Source organism: Budorcas taxicolor, chromosome 13 (assembly GCF_023091745.1).
Source record: "Budorcas taxicolor isolate Tak-1 chromosome 13, Takin1.1, whole genome shotgun sequence".
Lineage (NCBI taxonomy): Eukaryota > Metazoa > Chordata > Mammalia > Artiodactyla > Bovidae > Budorcas > Budorcas taxicolor.
The window spans coordinates 25,299,021-25,320,516 of record NC_068922.1 but is presented as its reverse complement, the minus strand read 5'-3'; the positions used below and the strand labels follow the sequence as shown (position 1 = coordinate 25,320,516).

The window sequence follows — 21,496 nt, the reverse complement described above, 5'->3', positions numbered from 1 at the left end:
CACTTCAGCCACCTGATATGAAGATCCGACTCATTGGAAAAGACCTTGATGCTGGGAAAGATTGATGGAAGGAGGAGAAGGGAATGACAGAGGATAAGATGTTTGGATGGCATCACCAAGTCAATGGACAGGAATTTGAGCAAACTCTGGGAAATAGTGAAGGATAGGGAAGTCTGGCATGCTGTAGGCCATGGAGTTGCAAAGAGTCAGACACAGCTGAGCGACTGAACAACAACGACATAAACTGTATATTGGGAAAATACCTAGTAATCATATGATACTATGATTTTTTTTCATTGTTTCCCTTGTGGAAATTAATTAGTACTCTGATCAGCTTTCAAAGGTGACCCATGTGTGTATTCTGTGCATATCTAGTATTAACTGGTAGATGTTTCATTTCTTATTGTAGCTCCAGTTATCCCAGTTTTGAGTAGTGGTAGCCTTTTCAAGCTTTCTCCTGAGTCCCTTATACATGAACCTAAATTTCTTTGGTAGCAGTATGAGTTTTCAGCATATCTTTTATGTATATTTCCTGCCCAAGACACAGAATCAGCTATTCCTCCAGGAAGCCATGCTCTTTTTAAAATTAACTAATTATTTTTGGTTGCACTGGGTCTTTGTTGCTGAGTGTGGGTTTTCTCGAGTTGTGGAGAGTGGGGGCTATGCTTAGTTTCTGTGCACAGGCTTCTTTTGTTGCAGAACATGGGTTCTAGAGTGAGGGGTGAGTAGTTGTGGAACATGGCCTTCGCTGTCTTGGGGCATGTGGAATCAAGCCCATGTCCCCTGTGTTGGCACATTCTTAGTCACTGGACCACCAGGGAAGTCCACCATACTTTTTTTTAGTGGTAGATGGTATGCAAGATTGCACCAGGAAGTTAGAGACGTTTGTTGCTACTGGGTTGCAACTGTTTATGGTCCTTTTCGAACTAACATTTCATTTTGAAATAACTTGAGTCTCACAGAAGGTTGGAAATGTAGAGAATTCCTTTATATCCTTCCTCCAGATTTCCCTACTATAAATATCTTAAATAATCACAGTACAATAATCAAAAACAAGGCAATTAGTATTGCTGCACTATTATTATTAAGTTACACACTGTGTTTAAGAATGATTTGTAAAAGCTTGATTACAGCTGTTTCTTTAGTTTCTAAGTTCTTTTCTTTGGGTATGAACTTTTGTTTAGTGGTTCTTAACTATTAAGCATCACCTGAGAACTTCTGAAAATCCGAGTACCTGAAACCCTTCCTCACAGCCCATCCCCCCAACCCCCAGCTGCTTTCAGAATTTTTTAGAATCTCGAGTACTCTTGCCTGGAAAATCCCATGGACGGAGGAGTCTGGTGGGCTGTAGTCCATGGGGTCGCTGAGAGCTGGACACGGCTCAGTGACTTCACTTGCACCTATCACTTTCATGCATTGAAGAAGGAAATGGCGACCCACTCCAGTGTTCTTGCCTGGAGAATCCCAGGGATGGCAGAGCCTGGTGGGCTGCTGTCTATGGGGTCGCACAGAGTCGGACACGACTAAAGTGACTTAGCAGCAGCAGCAAGATGGGGATACAGTATATGGTATAGGGATATAGGGGTTTTGCTAGAGATCTGCTCCGACAGCTTAGTGCGATCATTAGAGGAAAGGCATAATTTGTATTTGGCCCTCAAGTGGTGATAATGACCCCCTTAGACTCCAACATGAAACTATCTTAAAGTGATTCAAGTTTACTGCTTCTAGTGCCAAAGATTCCTGTTGTACTTAGAACTGTCTTTCCATATGCCGTACTCATTCAACAAATACTTGTTGAGTACCTTCTAAATGGGCTTTCTTGGTGGCTCAGACAGTAAAGAATCTGCCTGTAATGTGGGAGACCTGGGTTTGATCCCTGGTTTTGGAATATTCCCCTGGAAAAAGGAATGACTACCTACTCCACTATTCTTGCCTGGAGAATTCCATGGACTGAGGAGCCAGCCAGGCTATAGTCCATGGGGTCACAAAGAATTGGACATGACTGAGCGACTAATACCTTCTAAATGCCAGGCACTGGGGATGCAGCAGTGAAAAAGTACAGACACGATCTGGTTGCTGCATTCATGGATGTATTTGGATAGTGGGAAGTGGGAACGAGTGAACAAGGAGTTATAACAGAGTGCTGTGAGTTAACGGTACTGTAAGAGAAGAGCGAAGAGCTATGAGTATATACAGCAGGCAGACCTCCCCTAGTGTAGGGATCAGGGAAAGTCTTCCTGGGAAGATTGTGTTCAAGCTATGTTATGTTAGTTAGATAGAAAGAAGAATGTTCTGGCAGAAAGTACAGCCTTAGTTTCTGAATATACCCCATGACTCCAGCAAGGAAAAGGTTCTAGTATCTTACTGGAGAAAAATGTACAAGACCAGAGAAGAGAAAAATATAGAAGTGAACACTAGCCTTTATTGGGTCTTTCCAAAGCTTTCACATTTTCATAGAAACATCAACTCTCAGTTTTATTCACATTTTATCAGTTTCCGTATTGTCTAAGCTACATAATGATACCAAAAGTAAAACTGATTTAGAGATTTGTGTAAAAGTAAACTGTGTTAAGCATAAGTCTCATTTGGTGGGAGCAGAAATTAAGTGGCTAGAAAAACATTTCCCAAACATGGCAGGTGAGCTTGCCATGGGACCAGCCAACCTTCATACAGTGGGACTTGAGAATTCTGGTTTGTCCAGCAAATGTGTTAGGCAAAGGTTAACTGAACCAACATTGACTATAATTATAGTTTGGGGAATAAGGTGAGCTCATAGGAGAAAGGGTAAGGAAAGAGAAGAGGGCCAGAGTTAAAACCTTAGGGAGCACCACCAATTAAGGAAAGAGAGAAGACAAACCAGCTAAAGATTTTAAAGAACTGGTTAAAGATAAGCCTTCCCACAGGCCTTTGAATCTGACCTTCCTACTTAGACTCTGAATAACCTTGCAACTTTATTTCACCTAGCTTTTTGAACTTATTTGCGTTGAAGGCTTTTTCAAAGATTCTTTAGGTGGTCCTCTGTGGGCAAGATCCCAGAAGATTGCAGAAGCAGTGAGAAAGAATGTCTGGGAGATCAGCTGGAGGCACTTGTGGAAGTCCAGGAGCAAGGTGATGAGGGTCTCAGTATAGGCAGTGACAGTGGGAAAGGGAAAGAGACAGAGTCACTGTAGATTTCAGTCGAAATGCTAGGAGTTGGTCACCGTACCTGAGAAGTAAGCAAGAGGGAGTTGGGAGGACTCTGGTTTCTGTTTGCCTGAGCAGGGGAGCTTACGATGCGCCTTTATGCAAAGAGACAGGTTATGAAAGGGAAGACCAGTTCCATTTTGGACACGTGGTCTAAAGGTTTGCAGGTGCGTGTACTTAGTGAGAATTCAGACACATAGATTTGGAGCTTGGGAGAGGGGGTAGGGTTGTAGAGAAGATATGAAGTAATTCATAATGAAAATCATGAAGGATAACATCGTTTAGGGATAGTATAAGATACGAGAGGTAGAATTCTAATTGAGACAGGAAGGAAGCCCATTTAAGAATAGTAGTTATCATTTATGAAGAAGGAAATGGCATCCTACTCCAGTATTCTTACCTGGAGAGTCCCATGGACAGAGGAGCCTGGCGGGCTACAATCTGTGGGGTCACAAAGAATCGGACATGACTGAGCGATTGAACAACAGCAATCATTTATTAGGTGTCTGTTAGATACTGTTTCAAGTATGTTACAGATACTATGTTATTTCATACTGAAAACCTCATGAGACCAGGTGTTGAAATAGTCTCCATTTTACAGCTAAATAAGTTGAGGCTCAAAAGTTAAGCTGTTAGCTCCTGTTCATTCATTTGTAAGCGGCAGTTGAAATGATATCTTTACTAAAGGTCTAGACTTTTTTTTTTTTTTTTAAACAAGAAAGAGATGGTCAGAGAAGTAGGTTGATGCTGCCTCAACCTAGTGTCGGGAGCTGGCTTGTCGTGGATGTAGTCCGGCATGATTGATTATGCCATTTTTCCCAAGTTGTGATTTCGTTGAATGTATAAATGTGAGCCTGTGATATCCAGAAAGAAGGAAAAAACAGTAATCTTTTTAAAAAGCAAGTGATCATAAATATAGAATAAGACCTTTCGGAAGAGACTTTTTCTTCTTGATGTAACAGAGTGAATGTAGCGTGTTTCGGAAGATGGTGTTGTTCTGCCCGTGAGCTACTGCCGCTTAGACAGGAAAGGGAGGGGTAGATCCTCCTTGCCGGTCGCATCACTGCAGAGCTCCGGGAACAGGAGCTGAGTCAGAGAAGACGCGCAGGCTGCACTCTAGGCAGTCATGGCCCAGTTCAGGATCTTAGACTGCATGATCAACCCCAACTGGAGTTTATTGTGCAATCTCTATTGTGCATGGAGTGGGCAGGTTTGTTGGATATGTGTGTATATATTTGCTTTTTTAATTCAAAACTGCTGTAATATTAAAAAAAATGGCAGTGAAAATACTGGCTATGAAATCACTGTCTTCCTTTAACAGTGAAAAAGTAATCTTTAGACTATGACTTTTTCTTGAAATACTTGTTTAGCTTGGTGTATCTCAACTCTCGTCATCTGAATTTCTCTAAAAGAGTTAACTCTGATGAGACTTTATTTGGAGAGCTTTCAGTGTGGGGGAGGGGAAGTTAGAACAAATTACTGAAAAAATAAAACTAGGGAAAATTAAAGCAATAGAATTGAGACATGATGAATGTTAGACTTTTTAGAGACATTTAATATTTTATCTATGAGAAGGTAGGCAAGATTTGGAATGAGTTGCTTTTTAACTAGTTTTTCATTTTTCATGAAATAATAGTTCTTGATTTCTTTCATTATGGGATTAAATGTAAGTTTATTTTTGTATTCTGTTCCTAGTCTACTACATAGCCTTTTGAGAAAATAGTTATTCTGTGATAGAGAAACTTTGCCAGGTATTTTTTTTTTAATGGCAGTTATCATATGCTTTTGAGTTTTCTCCCCTAGGAAGCAAAAGCTGTTGTTTCTCCCTTCAGCCTGCAATCAACGTTATTATCAAGTACAGTCTGCTTTTGTAATTCATAAATAATATTGTTCATATTTAGTACAATAGCTTCTGTTACAAAATAGAAGCCTTATTGATATCTTCTATTCCAGTGATCAGTGAATCTTATGAATTATTTACCTCGTAGAATTATTTATCACTGTGGATTTCTGTGTTTGTTATTTTAAAAGTTCTTTAGTATTGTTTCAAATTTATTAATAGAAGCAAAACTAAATTTAAACTATTGAAAGCAGTGAATGACATGGTATGTACCAGCCCCCTCCCCCACCCCCACACACATACACCCTCCATCATTTCTCAGTCCCCCGTAAACATGGCATTAACGGAAGTTCGTGAAACGTGAACTTAGCTCCAAGTGGGACTTTGGGTCTCTGTACCTTTCTTTATGTCCTATTCTTTTTGTGCTGGAATGGTGGGAAGATATTTTCATGGTTTATGTTGGGAGCAATAGACTAATGTATCAGAGACATTAGAGATGGAGAAGCTCATTCAGTCTCTATTTCTTCCAGCAAGAGATTGAGCCCTCAATGCACTTTCTAGTTCTTTCCCTAATGGATTTACATTACCGTAAAAATATGGATTTCAAATGGCTACTTAGAGAATAAAGGAAGATAGATACTGCAATTATCTTAGCATGTAAAATTCATAATGTCAGGAGCTAACCAGAGCTGAAACTTTACATTAAAAAAAAAAAAAAAGAGTGTTTAGTCACCAGTTTGCCCCATCACTAAACTTATTGGTCTCATCATCAGAAAAATTTCTAGTTTGAGGTCCAGGACCTCGTCAAGACGTCTTCATTGTAATTAATCCTAAAGAAATATTTGGGCTGCAAAAGAATCACGGGATAAGTTGATCCAGTAAGTCAGTAACCGAAAGTGTGTTGGCCTGGGCTTTTACGGGATTGCTACTGCTACTTATTCTGTGGTTTAGACCTGTTAATAGGCCATTTAGTTGCTAGCATCTCTCAGAAGAATTTGCAGAACTTAGCATGAAGAAGGGCTTCCCTGGTGGTTCAGCTGGTAAAGAATCTGCCTGCAATGAGGGAGACCTGGGTTTGATCCCTGGGTTGGGAAGATCCCCTGGAAAAGGACATGACAACCCACTCCAGTATTCCTGCCTGGAGAATCCCCATGGTCAGAGGAGCCTGGTGGGCTACAGTCCATGGGGTCGCAAAGAATCAGACATGACTGAGCAACTAAGCACAGCACAGCGTGAAGTAAAACTGGCATGTGACCACTGCTATGGCTTTTATATCACCGCTTAAAGTTTTTGGTGGAAGTCGCCAGCTCGATGCTTTGGGATCTAGACAGTTTCCATAAAAGCATAAAGGGAGCTGGGGAGAGTCAAGTAGAGGACACCTGGGCCTGGAGGAGCCTGTGGCTAACTTGGGATTCAGCTTCAGGAGATGAACGCCTTGTTGGACCTATTGTTGTCACATCATTGAGTTTTCAAGAGAAACTAAAAATTTGCGTTTTTGTGCACAATTCATGCTTATTTAAAAAATGTGGACTGATTCAGATTTTTCGAAACACTGAGATCTATGCAAAACACATCTGTGGCCAATGTGGCTCTCAGCTTTCGATATGTAACTTCTGACTAATAGAAGGACTTAGGGCAATAGCTGGATTTATTTGAGTTTTATTATGAAGCTAAGCTGCCCAGGGATGCTGCTGAACACCTTTGGAAGCTTAGGGTGTTGGTAGGGAGTGTGGGGGAGGAGAGGAGTGAATGAAAGGCAGGATGAGGGAGGAGCTGGTTCTGTGTGACTCTGGCATCACTCACTCACCTCTGCTTCCTTTTCTAATAGTACCTGCATCACGGAGTGTTGTGACAATTAAATGAGGTAACCTGGGTGCAGTATTTCACACAGTGCGTGGATAACCACTCAGTACATACTTGCTATCATTAATATATTCTGGCTTGATACAGTGTACCTAGAGGTGATGCTCTGGGAGATTTATATGAAAAAAAGATGGGAGTAAGGGGGATCCATTAATTTAATGTTTCAGTTCAGTTCAGTTCAGTCACATCCGACTCTTTGCTGCTGCTGCTAAGTCGCGTCAGTTGTGTCCGACTCTGTGTGACCCCATAGACAGCAGCCCACCAGGCTCCCCCATCCCTGGGATTCTCCAAGCAAGAACACTGGAGTGGGTTGCCATTTCCTTCTCCAGTGCATGAAAGTGAAAAGAAAAGTGAAGTTGTTGTCATGTCTGACTCTTCGCGACCCCATGGACTGCAGCTGACTCTTTGCGACCCCATGAATCACAGCACGCCAGGCCTCCCTGTCCATCACCAACTCACGGAGTTCACTCAAACTCATGTCCATCGAGTCGGTGATGCCATCCAGCCATCTCATCCTCTGTCGTTCCCTTCTCCTCCTGCCTCCAATCCCTCCCAGCATCAGGGTCTTTTCCAATGAGTCAACTCTTTGCATGAGGTGGCCAAAGTACTGGAGTTTCAGCTTTAGCATCAGTCCTTCCAATGAACACCCAGGACTGATCTCCTTCAGAATGGACTGGTTGGATCTCCTTGCAGTCCAAGGGACTCTCAAGAGTCTTCTCCAACACCACAGTTCCAAAGCATCAATTCTTCGGCGCTCAGCTTTCTTCACAGTCCAACTCTCACATCCATACATGACCACTGGAAAAACCATAGGCTTGACTAGCAGACCTTTGTTGGCAAAGTAATATCTCTGCTTTTGAATATGCTATCTAGGTTGGTCATAACTTTCCTTCCAAGGAGTAAGCGTCTTTTAATTTCATGGCTGCAGTCACCATCTGCAGTGATTTTGGACCCCCCGAAAATAAAGTCTGACACTGTTTCCACTGTTCCTCATCTATTTCCCATGAAGTGATGGGGCCAGATGCCATGATCTTTGTTTTCTGAATGTTGAGCTTTAAGCCAACTTTTTCACTCCCCATTTTCACTTTCATCAAGAGGTCCTTTAGTTCCTCTTCACTTTCTGCCATAAGGGTGGTGTCATCTGCATATGTGAGGTTATTGATATTTCTCCCGGCAATCTTGATTCCAGCTTGTGTTTCTTCCAGTCCAGCGTTTCTCATGAGGTACTCTGCACAGAAGTTAAATAAGCAGGGTGACAATATACAGCCTTGACGTACTCCTTTTCCTATTTGGAACCAGTCTGTTGTTCCATGTCCAGTTCTAACTGTTGCTTCCTACCTGCATATAGGACCTTCTCAAGAGGCAGGTCAGGTGGTCTGGTATTCCCATCTCTTTCAGAATTTTCCGTAGTTGATTGTGATCCACACAGTCAAAGGCTTTGGCATAGTCAATAAAGCAGAAATAGATGTTTTTCTGGAACTCTCTTGCTTTTTCCATGATCCAGCGGATGTTGGCAATTTGATCTCTGGTTCCTCTGCCTTTTCTAAAACCAGCTTGAACATCTGGAAGTTCACGATTCATGTATTGCTGAAACCTTGCTTGGAGAATTTTGAGCATTACTTTACCAGCGTGTGAGATGAGTGCAATTGTGCGGTAGTTTGAGCATTCTTTGGCATTGCCTTTCTTTGGGATTGGAATGAAAACTGACCTTTTCCAGTCCTGTGGCCACTGCTGAGTTTTCCAAATTTGCTGGCATGTTGAGTACAGCACTTTCACAGCATCATCTTTCAGGATTTGAAAGAGCTCAACTGGAATTCCATCACCTCCACTAGCTTTGTTCATAGTGATGCTTTCTAAGGCCCTCTTGACTTCACATTCCAGGATGTCTGGCTCTAATATTTAGAGTTGTAAAAAAAATCCCTGTAAATAAAATGCATGGTTGTGCATAAAAACTGGCAAGTATAAGTTGATTTACTTAGTTCAGTACAGTTCCTGTTAATACTTTGATGTGTTTGCTGCCAGCTTTCTTTTTCCTGTGCACAGTATTTTCTCCCTCTGTGTGTGTGAGGGGCATTTTATAAGTTATAATCATAATGTGCACATTTTGTCTTGTTGGGATGTCATTTTTTGTGTATGTGTGGTATCATTTTTAATGGCTGTATAATATTCTAGCCATACACACACACACATGCATTTGTAACATTTAATATTTTATATATATAAATAATATGATTGTTTATCTGTTGTTGGAAATTTAAATTGCTTCTGTTTTTTTGCTATTGGAAATAAAATATGGTGAATATTTCTGTGATTAAAATTTATTTTCCTGTTTAGGATCATTTTCATTGGATACAATCTCAGAAGTGAAATTATTGGGTCAGAGTGATGCATAACTTTAACAAAACGCATTTTGGATTAAGAAGATCTTAGAAAAGTATTCTTAGGCTTGTGAGAGACGAGTGAAGTTTTAAACTTTATAGACAGCAGTACTGTTAACATCAACAACAGCATTCGGAAGGGAAGAATCTTGTGTGTTTTTCTCTTTTTCCATGTTGGTATGTGAGAAATTTTAGATGTTCTTATCAGCATTTAGAACTTGGGGCTGAATGTGAACAGCAGAGTCAGATACCAGGAGTTGGGTATTAAAGCTTCATGGCGATAACAGCCTGTCATCCTAGTTCTGGATTTTCCCACAAGTCCACTGACAACATTGCACCCTTCTGAAGGAAAACTCGGAAGCGCCAGGCATGAGAGACCCTGGCTTCGCCATTCTTTGTGTATATCTGTACAGAGCTCCCAATCGGTTTCTAGCTCAGCAGCCAGTCTGATCCTGATCTGAACGTTGTTACTCTGTTTGCAACGTTCTGACTCAATAGTCATTCTTTTCTAGTCTGGGCCCCCAGGGACTGCCCAGATCACTCAGCAGAAAAGCCTGGGGCCTTATGTGGTGTGCCTGTCTTCCTCCGTCATCACCATGACCCTATTTCCACTCAGATGTTCCCCTTCTCATCCGGGGCTCCAACCCCACGACCTTTGCCCTGACTGTCTGAGTCCCTCTTCCAGAAATGCTTTTCGCAAAGATCTGTGCTGAGTTTGCTGCTTCACTTTCTTTAGGTTTTTACTCACCTGTCCCTTTCTCACTGAAGTGTTCCGTCCAAATTTAAGTGTTACGAAGGGGAAAATAATCATATCATCCAAGAAGATCCTTTTTTTTTTTCCTTTGAAAGAAAATTAGAATGATTAGAAACTTTATTATTTCACAGAATAGTCATTCTGTTGAGATATATATATATTTATATATATAAATATATATATAAATCTATTTCAAGGAAGAAAAGCCAGAGAGGAATCCTGGGTGGTTTCCTTGAATTGGAAACCAGGATAGAGTCATACTGAGGATCCTGGCTTAAAGTTTTCCTCCCTTCTATGATGAAACGAAATGGAAGACAGAAAGAGAGGCTGGCGGAGAACTTTATAAAAATTTTTTAAAAAATTTATTGCTTCCCCCTTGAGCTTCTCTCCATTATTAAGAAGTAGTTGGTAGGCTAAGGTTCACTTTGTTCCTTAGAGCTGTTAGAACCAGCCGCTGCTTCTCACACCACTCCAAGGAGGCTTTCCTTTGGTAACGGAGGGAATTGGGAAATAGGCCTTTTGACACTTAAGCTACTCTGCATGGTCCACAGGCCCGCAGTTCCTGTGCTCCCAGGAAGCTTGTAAGAAACTTTCAGACTTTCAGGGCCCTGCCCAGACTTAAGAATTTCATTTTAATAAGACCCTCCAGTGATTCTTCTGCACTTTCAAGCTCCACCTGGAAAGAGTTAAAGCTGTTATTATTATTATTATTATTATTAATTTTTGACTGCACTGGGTCTTTGTTGCTGCGTGGGTTTTGTCCAGTTGCAGCGAGTGGGCTTCTCAATGCAGTGGCTTCTCTTGTTGTGGAGCGCGAGCTCTAGAGCACAGGCTGAGCAGCTGCGGCATGTGGGGTCTTCCTGGATCAGGGATTGAACTCACGTCTCCTGTTTTGGCAGGTGGACTCTACCATTGAGCCCTCAGGGAAGCCCTAAAGCTGGTTTTTGTTTACTTGGTTTTTAAAGAGATGCTTAGTTTAACTGCTTTTCTTTAAATATTATTTACATTGTGTGTGTGTGTGTGTGTGTGTGTGTGTGTGTGTGTGTGTGTTAGTTGCTCAGTCATGTCTGAGTCCTTGCGACTATATGGACTGTAGCCTGCCAGGTTCCTTTGTCCTTGGGGTTCTCCAGGCAAGAATACTGGAGTGGGTTGCCATTGTTTCCTACAGGTGATCTTCCCTGACCAGGGATCGAACCTTCATCTTTTGCAGTGGCAAGTGGTTTCTTTACCACTGAGCCACTAGCGAAGCCCCATTTAAATACTTATATTTATAGTGAAGTTCTAAGGGATTAAGTGCTTCCTTTTAATCACTGGATAAGAGACCAGTTAATCCAGAATATCTGAACGTAAAGAACAAGGGCTCAACTTTCCTTGTTTTATGCCTCGTTATTAACATAGAAGGAAAAACTGGAGCCATCTTTAATTTTTATTATTTTAATTCAGGTAACCTGAAAACGAGGACTTCAGGTTAAGGACCCTGAGGATTTTGCCTTGCAAGGCTACTAGTGTCAATGGCCTTTCTCTTGGCTTGACCTCCGGTTCAGCCCTCTTTGCAGCCTGTGCTGTGCTAACTGCCCACTTCTATGCAGATGGCTTGGGCCTGGAGATGTGTAGGTGATTCCATCTGGAAGAAGCTAGCTGTCGGGCAGGGTGAATGTAGGATTAGCAGAAACATGTCCGTGTTCAGGGGATACGAGTGACATTGCCAAGATGCACTGATGGCTGATTCTGCACCGATGGCTGATTCTCCACTGGTCCACAGGTGAAACCAGGGGAGCTGAGAATTCAAGTACAGAGGCCTCTTAACTATTGTTAGGAAAAGTCCAAGCAGATCATTTCTGCATTTCACCAGCAGTGTCTGAGAACTGCTGACCTAAAATTGGGACTCTCAGAATTATTGGCAGAAGGCAGAAGAGATTAAAAAAATATTCCATGTGCCCCTGTGACCAGACTTTCAACACCAGGGCTCGAAAATGCTGGAAAAAAAACGTTCCAAGAGCTTGATATTTTATAAGAGATGAAAATAGCTAACATTTAGCGACCACTTAGTTAGTAGGTGACAGGCACTTTATGTTGTTAACCTCCTTTAATTCTTCTACAGAGATGATATTATTTTCTTTTTAAAATTTATTTTAAAAATTTAAAGGCTTATGGAAGTATAATTTTTCTGCAGAAATTCACTTCATAAGGCATGCAATTTAATGGATTTTGACAAATTCATCTGGTCATGTAACCGTCATGACAATCCAGATATAGAACATGTCCCTCATCCTAAAAACTCTTTCCTGTCCCTCTGGGGTCATTTCCCTGCTGCAGTACACATTCTCTGGAAACCACTGATCTAATTTCTGTCCCTATATAATGGAATCCTATAGTGTATAGTCTTTGGGGTCTGACTTCAGAGATGATATTATTTTCATATTCCCATTTTACAAGTGAGGAAACAGATGAAATAAGGGTTAAGTGGCCAGCCACACAGCCTAGACGCTGCCAAGCAGGATGGGATGTAAGCACGGGGAGAGGAATGGGGATGGTCAAACTCTGAAGTCTCTGCCCTTACCACTCACACTGTGCTGAGGGATTTGATACAACATTCAATGCATCAGCTTTTAAAACTAGTCATTCTAAAGCTGTATTAAGAATGTCAGTTCTGTTCAGTTGCTCAGTCGTGTCCGACTCTTTGCGCCCCCATGGACCATCGCATCCCAGGCTTCCCTGTCAATCACTGACTTCCGGAGCTTTCTTAAACTCATGTCCATAGAGTTGGTGATGCCATCCAACCATCCCATTAAGAATGTGGAGTAAATGAAAAAATTTTGTATGTATATTGGAATATATATATTTCCAATTAATGGCCACTGTAGGGAGCAACAAAGAAAAATGGAAGGAAAAAGGAGCAGAAAAGGAGGAGAAAAGGATAGGAATGTCTGGAATGAGGACTATGCAGGATTGAAGAAGAGATAAAAGGTTCAAGAGCTGCCTAAGAAAGGTAAAGGAAACAGAGTTTGATTTTGCCGTAAATAGTGGTAGCTGTGAGATTTAAGTGCCTTGTAATGTTGGTTAGTTGATGTCACTTTCTTAGTCCTTCTGATACTGAGACTTTGTTGTCCATTGTTCAGTCACTAAGTCGTGTCCGACTCTTTTTAACCCCATGGGTTGCAGCACACCAGGCTTCCCTGTCTTTCACTATCTCCTGGAGCTTGCTCAAACTCATGTCCATTGAGTTGGTGATGCCATCCAACCATCTCATCCTCTGTTGCCTGCTTCTCCTCCTGCCTTCAATCTGTCCCAGCATCAAGGTCTTTTCCAGTGAGTTGGGTCTTCACATCAGGTGACCAAACTATTGGAGCTTCAGCATTAGTCCTTCCAATGAATATTCAGGGTTGATTTCCTTTAGGATTGACTGGTTTGATCTCCTTGCTATCCAAGGGACTCTTAAGAGTTTTCTCCAGCAACACAGTTCAAAAGCATCAATTCTTTGGTGCCCAGCCTTCTTTATAAACTTTAGCTTTGTTAATATATAAATATAAACATATATTATGAGTCGGTGACCATGTTAATATAAGCAATTCATGATAAACATTGAGTCTGCATGAACAGAGAAAAATGTTGAAATAAAGTTTTAAAAAGTAGCATTGTACTTCCCTGGCAGTTCAGTGGTTAAGACTTCACCTTCCTGTGCGAGGGGCTTGGGTTTGATCCCTGGTCAGGGAGCTAAGATACCACATGCCTCATGGCTGAAAAAAACCAAAACATAAAACAGAAGCAATATTGCTGTTTGTTGTTGTTTAGTTGCTAAGTCGCATCTGACTGTGAGCCCATGGACTGTAGCCCTCCAGGCTCCTCCATGGAATTGCCCAGACAAGATACTGGAATGGGTTGCTGTTTCCTTCTGGGGATCCTCCTGACCCAGGAATCGAACCTGTGACTCCAGGATCTGCTGCATTGGCAAGCAGATTCTTTACTGCTGAGCCAAGCAACAGTGTAACAAATTCAATAAAGACTAAAATGGTCCACATTTTAAAAAAATTCAAAAACTAATGTCATTAATGTCCTGTAGCGATATTCGTAATTGCTTTTGAGCTGAAAGCTGGTGAGGTTAGAATGTTGAGCTCTGTTTAGTTAGTTTAAATATCTAGTTTATATTGATGTTGAGCATCAAGCCAGGTGCCTCTGGACTTGTTACTTAGAGGGCCCAGAGGCTGACACTATCTTGGCCTAGTCTTCCTGGGAGCTTTTGATGGGTGAAATCAGGTTTAAATGAGTGAGAAAGATGAAATTGAAATCTCTGAAGGAAAAGGCAGATTTCAGGACAGAGCAAATGGTCTGCAGATAAATAGGATGGCAGAGTCACATGTTTTGATGATAGCTGAAATTGACTGCAAGGAGAAAAGCAAACATTAGCTTTTTATGTTCATCCTCCCCAGCCTTGGGGCATGTTGGATGGTCTGGTGGAAAGAGTGAGCCTTGGACTATGAGTAGAGGTTCCTGCATATCTGTCTGCCCTGCCATCTCTTGGTTGTGTGATTCTGAACAATTCTGTCATTTCTCTGGATTTTAGTGTTCTTATCTATAATCTGATTAGAGGATTTTCAGGGCTTCCTTCTTCCAGTTGTAACAATAAGAAATTCTTTACGTCATACAAAGCCAAAGAGGAGAGCCAGACGGAGTGAGTGGGCAAGGCGGAGGCTGCAGTCTTTGGTAATCTAATCTCGGAAGTGACATCCATCACTTTGGCTGAATTCCAAACATTAGAAGCGAATCATCAGGCCCAGCCCACACTCAAGAGGAGGGGACTGTTCAGAGGCAGGAATGCCAGAAGGCGGGGGTCACTGTTCTTTTTCTTCCTCTGTTTCTTCTGCAGTTGTGATTGTCATCATCTGTTTAAGAATTGGGAGATTTGAGAGGGGGACCCCCTAGATCACCTCCTGGTTCAGTGACTTAGAGAATTCATGAGGCAGTGGTACCCAGAACCGTCATTCATTACAGCAGAAGGTTTCGAAGCAAAATCAGCAACGGGCAAAGACGCGCGAGATAAAGCTCGGAGGAAGCATGCACAAGCTTCGCAGGGTCCTCTCCCAGCGGAGTCACACAAGGTGCACTCAGTTCCTCCAGCACAAACTGTGACAACATGAGGGACACGTCTGACACGAGTGGGGCTCGTGTAAGACAAAGCTTTCACTGGGGGCCAGACATGTGACTAGCATATGCCAGAATTCCAGGCCCCAGAAGGAAGGCCGGGGCTCAGCAGGAACCGCACTGTCTGCACTAACAACTGAGGCCCAGAGGGCCACTCTTATCCGTGAGGGAATGAGGGGAGCCCCCCTGAAGTCCAAGTTCCCAGACGCCAACCATGGCCAACCTCTTAAGCAGGCCTCTCTGAGGACAGCAGTCTCAGGCCTGCTGTGAGAACTCGTTTCTGCACGGATGAGAACAGGTTACTGCTAAGTCACTTCAGTCGTGTCTGACTCTGTGCGACCCCATAGATGGCAGCCCACCAGGCTCCCCCGTCCCTGGGATTCTCCAGGCAAGAACACTGGAGTGGGTTGCCATTTCCTTCTCCAATGCGTGAAAGTGAAAAGTGAAAGTGAAGCCACTCAATCGTGTCCGACCCTCAGCGACCCCAGGGACTGCAGCCTTCCAGCCTCCTCTGTCCATAGGATTTTCCAGGCAAGAGTACTGGAGTGGGGTGCCATTGCCTTCTCCGTGAGAACAGGTTAAGTTTACCATAAATAATGGTGAGCAGTCAAAATACTTTCTTATACCGATAATTCTGGGCCTATGTTTGGTGGGGAGGTGGGGATGGTGCTTTTTACGGCCTGGAGATTAAAGAAGTTTACCTCAGGCGATAATCCCAGTGTTTAGATCCTGACTGGCCTGTTACGATGCATATTTATAGTGACCTTAGGAAAAAAAATTTCAGTGGTGTAATTCTTAAAAGTTTTTTATTTATTTATGTTTTCGGCTGCAGCAGGTCTCAGTTGTGGCTTGGAGAATCTTTAGTTGTGGTATGTGGGATCTAGTGCCCTGCCCCGGGACTGAACCAGGGCCCCCTGCATTGAGGATACAGAGTCTTAGCCGCTGGGCCGTCAGGGAAGTCCGTTGGTGGTGTATTGATGTACTGGATCGTTTGCTTCCAGGCATGTTAACTCAGTGCCTGGTTTTTGCCTGGCTGCTATGTTATTGCTGCTGCTGCTAAGTCGCTTCAGTCGTGTCTGACTCTGTGCGACCCCATAGACGGCAGCCCACCAGGCTCCCCTGTCCCTGGGATTCTCCAGGCAAGAACACTGGAGTGGGTTGCCATTTCATTCTGCTGTGCTAGGCATTCCCTATGTTAGGCATTCCCTATAAGATGTGTTCCTGGAGATTGTAATCAAGTGGGAAGACAGATATTAAACGTATAAGCAGAAATAAATATATAATTGCAAATAAAAGCTTTCCCTTAAACAGGAGGAGAAAATGCTCAATTTATATTCATTTGCTACATTTTTTTATGTACCTACTTTGTGATACTATTCTGACATGAACAAAACAAAAGTCCCTGCTCTGATGGACCTTACGTTTTAATGGGAGTCAATAATCAAACATGCAATATTGTCTCAGATTGTGACAAGCACTATGAGGAAAAAACTAAAACAGGATGGAGCAGTGGGGAGACTGAAAGTGAATTGCCCAGTCATGTCTGACTCTGCAACCCCATGGACTGTACAGCCCATGGAATTCTCCAGGCCAGAATACTGGAGTGGGTAACCTTTCCCTTCTCCAGGGGATCTTTCCAACCCAGGTATCGAACCCAGGTCTCCCACATTGCAGGTGGATTCTTTACCAACTGAGCTATCAGGGAAGTCCCAATGGGAAGACTAATTTAGATAAAGGTGGTCAGGAAAAGCCCCTGTGAAGTTGAGACAGGAGGGGAGGGAGCAGGGTGCAACCTTTAAAAGAATGACATAGCAAATTTCTAAGTCATGTCCGACTGTTTGCGACCCCATGGACTGGAGGACACCAGGCTTCCTTGTCCTTCACTATTTCCCAGAGCTTGCTCAAACTCATGTCCATTGAGTTGGTGATGCCATCCAGCCATCTCATCTTCTGTCACCCCTTCTCATCCTGGCCTCAATCTTTCCAAGTATCAGGGTCTTTTCCAGTGAGTTGGCTCTTTGCATCCAGTGACCAAAGTATTGGAACTTCAGTTTCAGCATTAGTCCTTCCAATGAATATTCAGGGTTGATTTCCTTTAGGACTGACGTAGTCATAGGACATGACAAAGCCTGGTTAGAACCAACTAGGTCCAAGATGGTGGAAGAGTCCCCCTTTCTTCCTATTTCAAAGTCACTTCTCTGTGTTGATGATGTTTAAGCAGAATCCTAAATGAATTAGGGAAGCAAGCCATACAGATATCAGCATGCCAGATAGTGGGAACTGCAAAGGTAAAACAGAGAAGGCAATGGCACCCCACTCCAGCACTCTTGCCTGGAAAATCCCGTGGACGGAGGGGCTTGGTAGGCTGCAGTTCATGGGGTTGCTGAGGGTCGGACATGACTGAGCGACTTCACTTTCTCTTTTCATTTTCATGCACTGGAGAAGGAGATGGCAACCCACTCCAGTGTTCTTGCCTGGAGGCTCCCAGGGACGGGGGAGCCCGGTGGGCTGCCGGCTATGGGGTTGCTGAGAGTCGGACACGACTGAGCGACTTCACTTTCACTTTTCACTTTCCTGCACTGGAGAAGGAAATGGCAACCCACTCCAGTGTTCTTGCCTGGAGAATCCCAGGGTTGGGGGAGCCTGGTGGGCTGCCGTCTATGGGGTTGCACAGAGTCAGACACGACTGAAGCGACTCAGCAGCAGCACCAGCAAAGGTAAAATCCTTGAGATGGGAAAGAGCTTGGTGTGTTTGAAGCAGCCAGATGTGTGTGGCAGGAATCTGTGAACAGAGGGAAAGGAGGGAATCAGACATATCCAGGACTGGGTCAGGAAGGGTCTATAAGAGAAGGGTTTTGGAGTTTCTTCCCAGTAGGGTTTTCAGCATGAAACTGACCGATCCAGATTTGTATTTAAACAAACATGTAAACATTGTAACTAGAAATATAGCAATACCTAAGTGAAAGTGAAGTCACTCAGTCGTGTCCGACTATTTGTGACCCCATGGACTGTAGCCTATCAGTCTTCTCCGTCCTTGGGGTTCTCCAGGCAAGAATACTGGAGTGGGTTACCATTTCCTTCTCCAGGGGATCTTCCCAACCCAGGGATCGAACCCAGGTCTCCTGCATTGGAGGCAGACGCTTTAACCTCTGAGCCACCAGGGAAGCTTCCCTATAGCAATACCTAAAATAAGGGTATTTTATATATTTATATAGCAATACCTAAAATACCTTTAAATCATAAATACATAGGTCGATGAATTTTACAAAGTAAATGCACCTGTGGCATCATTACCCTAATAAAGCTATAGGTGCAGCCCTTTAGCCTCTTGTACCCCTGCATATTATCCTCTCCTCCAAATATTATAACTCTCTAGGCATCCATCACCATGTATTGGTTTGCCCAATTTTACTATGAATGTTATTGCATTTGTGTTTGACTTTTTTCACTTAGGATTAGCTTTCAATTCATCCAGGTTGTTGCCTTAGCTGTAAACCTTAAAAAAAAGTAATGTATAGTAGTTTTATGAATAAGCCACAATTTATCCATTTTACTTTTGATGGCATCAAGCTCATTTCCAGTTTCAGCCATCCTCAATAATGCTGCTATGGACATGTTTGCACATGGCTTTGCATGTATGGATTTCTGTCAAGTGTTGATCTGGGAGTGGAGTTCCTGGGACACGGGATGTTCACATTTTATGGCCCAACATTGACAGATCCTACCAAGCAGCTTTTCAAAGTGGTTGTACCAGTTTATATTCTCATCAGCAATATTTGAGAATTCTTGTTACACTATGTCCTTGCCAATAATTGTTTGCCAGTTAAAAAATTTTTTTTAGCCATTTTGTTCTCTTTGTCATAATGTCTTATAATGGTTTTGGTTTCCATTTGCCTGATGACTAATGAGCTTGAGCATCTTTTACTGGCCACTTGGATTTCTTTGCCCATTATTCCCTAGTTGTAAGAACTTGGATAAGTCACCCAATATCTTTGAGTACAGTGTTAAAAATACACACAAGAGGAATGATGTCATCGAATTTTTGGTTTCTTTGAATAGTCTATTTGAATTTGTAAACTCATGGGTTTTATACTGTTGTACCTGACTTGGAATTGAAACAGAAATAAGAACTGAGGCCTCCCCGTGGGTCTATATGTGTGTGTGTGTCTTTTTTTTTAAATCACACTGCCATGGTTAATTTGAGTTTCAGGTTCACATGAACTGGGAAATATTCAATATTAAATTTGTGCCTGATATTAATGTTTAAGTTTGTTGATATAGTAGTAATAATGTAGACAAGTCTTGGGGCTTCCCTGGTAACTCAGCTGGTAAAGAGTCCACCTGCAATGCAGGAGAGCCTGGTTCAATCCCTGGGTTGGGACGATCCCTTGGAGAAGGAATAGGCTACCCACTCCAGTATTCTTGGGCTTCCCTGGCGGCTCAAATGGTAAAGAATCCACCTGCAATGGGGGAGATGTGGATTTGGTCTCTGGTTGGGCTTCCCTTGTGGCTCAGACGGTAAAGCGTCTGCCTACAATGCAGGAGACCCGGGTTTGATCCCTGGGTCGGGAAGTTCCCCTGGAGAAGGAAATGGCAGCCCACTTCAGTATTCTTCCCTGGAAAATCCCATGGACGGAGGAACCCGGTAGGGTACAGTCCATGGGGTCACAAAGAGTTGGACACGACTGAGCGACTTCACTTCACTTGGGAAGATCCCCTGGAGGAGGGCGTGGCAACCCACTCCAGTATCTTACCTAGAGAATCCCCATGGACAAAGGAGCGTGGTGGGCTACAGTTCATAGGGTTGAAAAAAGAGTTGCTCACAACTGAGCAACTAAGCATGTTTGAGTAACCAAAGCAAGTTAGTCTCCTTTAAGCAACTTTTATCTTCCAGATGTTCCTAGGAACTGCATATTAAATATTTTCTGCATCGACTCTATCTACTTGAATGTAAAGATTTTTAATAATAGAAGGAACAAGGACTTTCTTGGGGGTCAAGTGGCTAAGACTTCGCCTTTCAGTGCAGGGGGTTGTGGGTTCAATCCCTGGTCAGGGAGCAAAGATCCCACATGGTTCCTCCCCAGAAAACCAGGACATAAACGTTAGAAGTCATATTGTAACAAGTTCAATAAAGGCTTTAAAAATGGTCCACATTAAAAAAAAATCTTAAAAAATAAAGATCTACAGAGAGTGGGATTGCCCTTTTAGCCTCGCTAAAATGGATGTAGGAAAAGCAATTTTCCAAACATAAAGTTATTTTATAGGCAGACTCTTGTTTCTTCCTATGGAAATTATAATTATTTAATTAAATTTGAATTAATACAATAGCAGCAACAGTCACAAGAATATCAATATCACTAACAAAGGTCTGGAAATTGATTTGGGAGATGGTCCAACCAGCTACTATTTAAAGAAATGCCCTGTGGCATCCAACTGAACCATAAACTGCTTGCACTATAGCCAAAGCAAAGGAATGTAAAGGAGAGTAAAAAGCCCTTTTAATAGAAAATTTTCTTTGGGCTGTTCAGGTTGATCTGAATGATTAATGGTTCTTATTTCTGCCTTATAAATTTTCAGTAAAATTTAAGATAGATTGGATTTGTATTTTTATGAGTGCTGTGTGTACTTTATAATACTTTAAGCTTCTTATATAATATCCAGCTGGTTTAATTATGCTTGTTTAAAAATTGTGACTGCACTTGGAAATGATTTTAGAGATTTCTAATTGCTATATATTTACTTTCCGGATGTGTTGAATCATTTCTGTGTTTTAGCCAATTAAAGCATTCTTTTCTATGTAAAAATATTATCTATTCAAGTGATTCATTTTATAATGTAGTTTCCAGAAAAAAACGTTATGTTGAAAGGCAATTGTATTTATGGGACATAAATTATGGAGTGATTAAAATAATTTATTGCTTTCCCAAAGGCTTTCTCCCTGGGTTCTTTTATATAGTAAGCTCCACCAGGGCCTGTAAAATATGTTCAAAATACTTCTTGGTATTTAATCATTACTTTTCATGAACAAATTATAAAACAAGGACCTCCTGCATTTGGAATGTTTTTACTTAGCTGGGTTTTTGAAATAAACAAGACACAATTGGGTTCGACTAGAAACAGTGGTGCATCTGAAAGGCTGTAAGCAGACAGTACATTACCACATTAGAAGTCCGGAGCAGAGCCGAGTTGCTCCATTTCCAAGGCCGGTCTTCCCCTGGGGGATCATGCATGCAGTTAGCAGTTAGTGAGCGTCACGTCATCTGCCTTGGCTGGACATAGCAACTCAAAACTGGATCTGCCCTGGTGTCTGGTATTCTGAAGTTAGGGTGCATCTCAGTG

General features: G+C 42.4%; 1 protein-coding gene and 1 non-coding gene across 2 annotated transcripts in view; one reads left to right on the top strand and one right to left on the bottom strand.

Moving 5' to 3' along the window:
* The window catches only part of ARHGAP21 (Rho GTPase activating protein 21), a 131,369-nt gene that overhangs the window by 17,012 nt on the left and 92,861 nt on the right, over window positions 1-21,496 (top strand). The gene's annotated exons all lie outside the window — the stretch shown is intronic.
* On the bottom strand, window positions 18,250-18,321 carry TRNAW-CCA (transfer RNA tryptophan (anticodon CCA)). Its single transcript has one exon. It is a non-coding gene; the product is annotated as a tRNA-Trp (tRNA).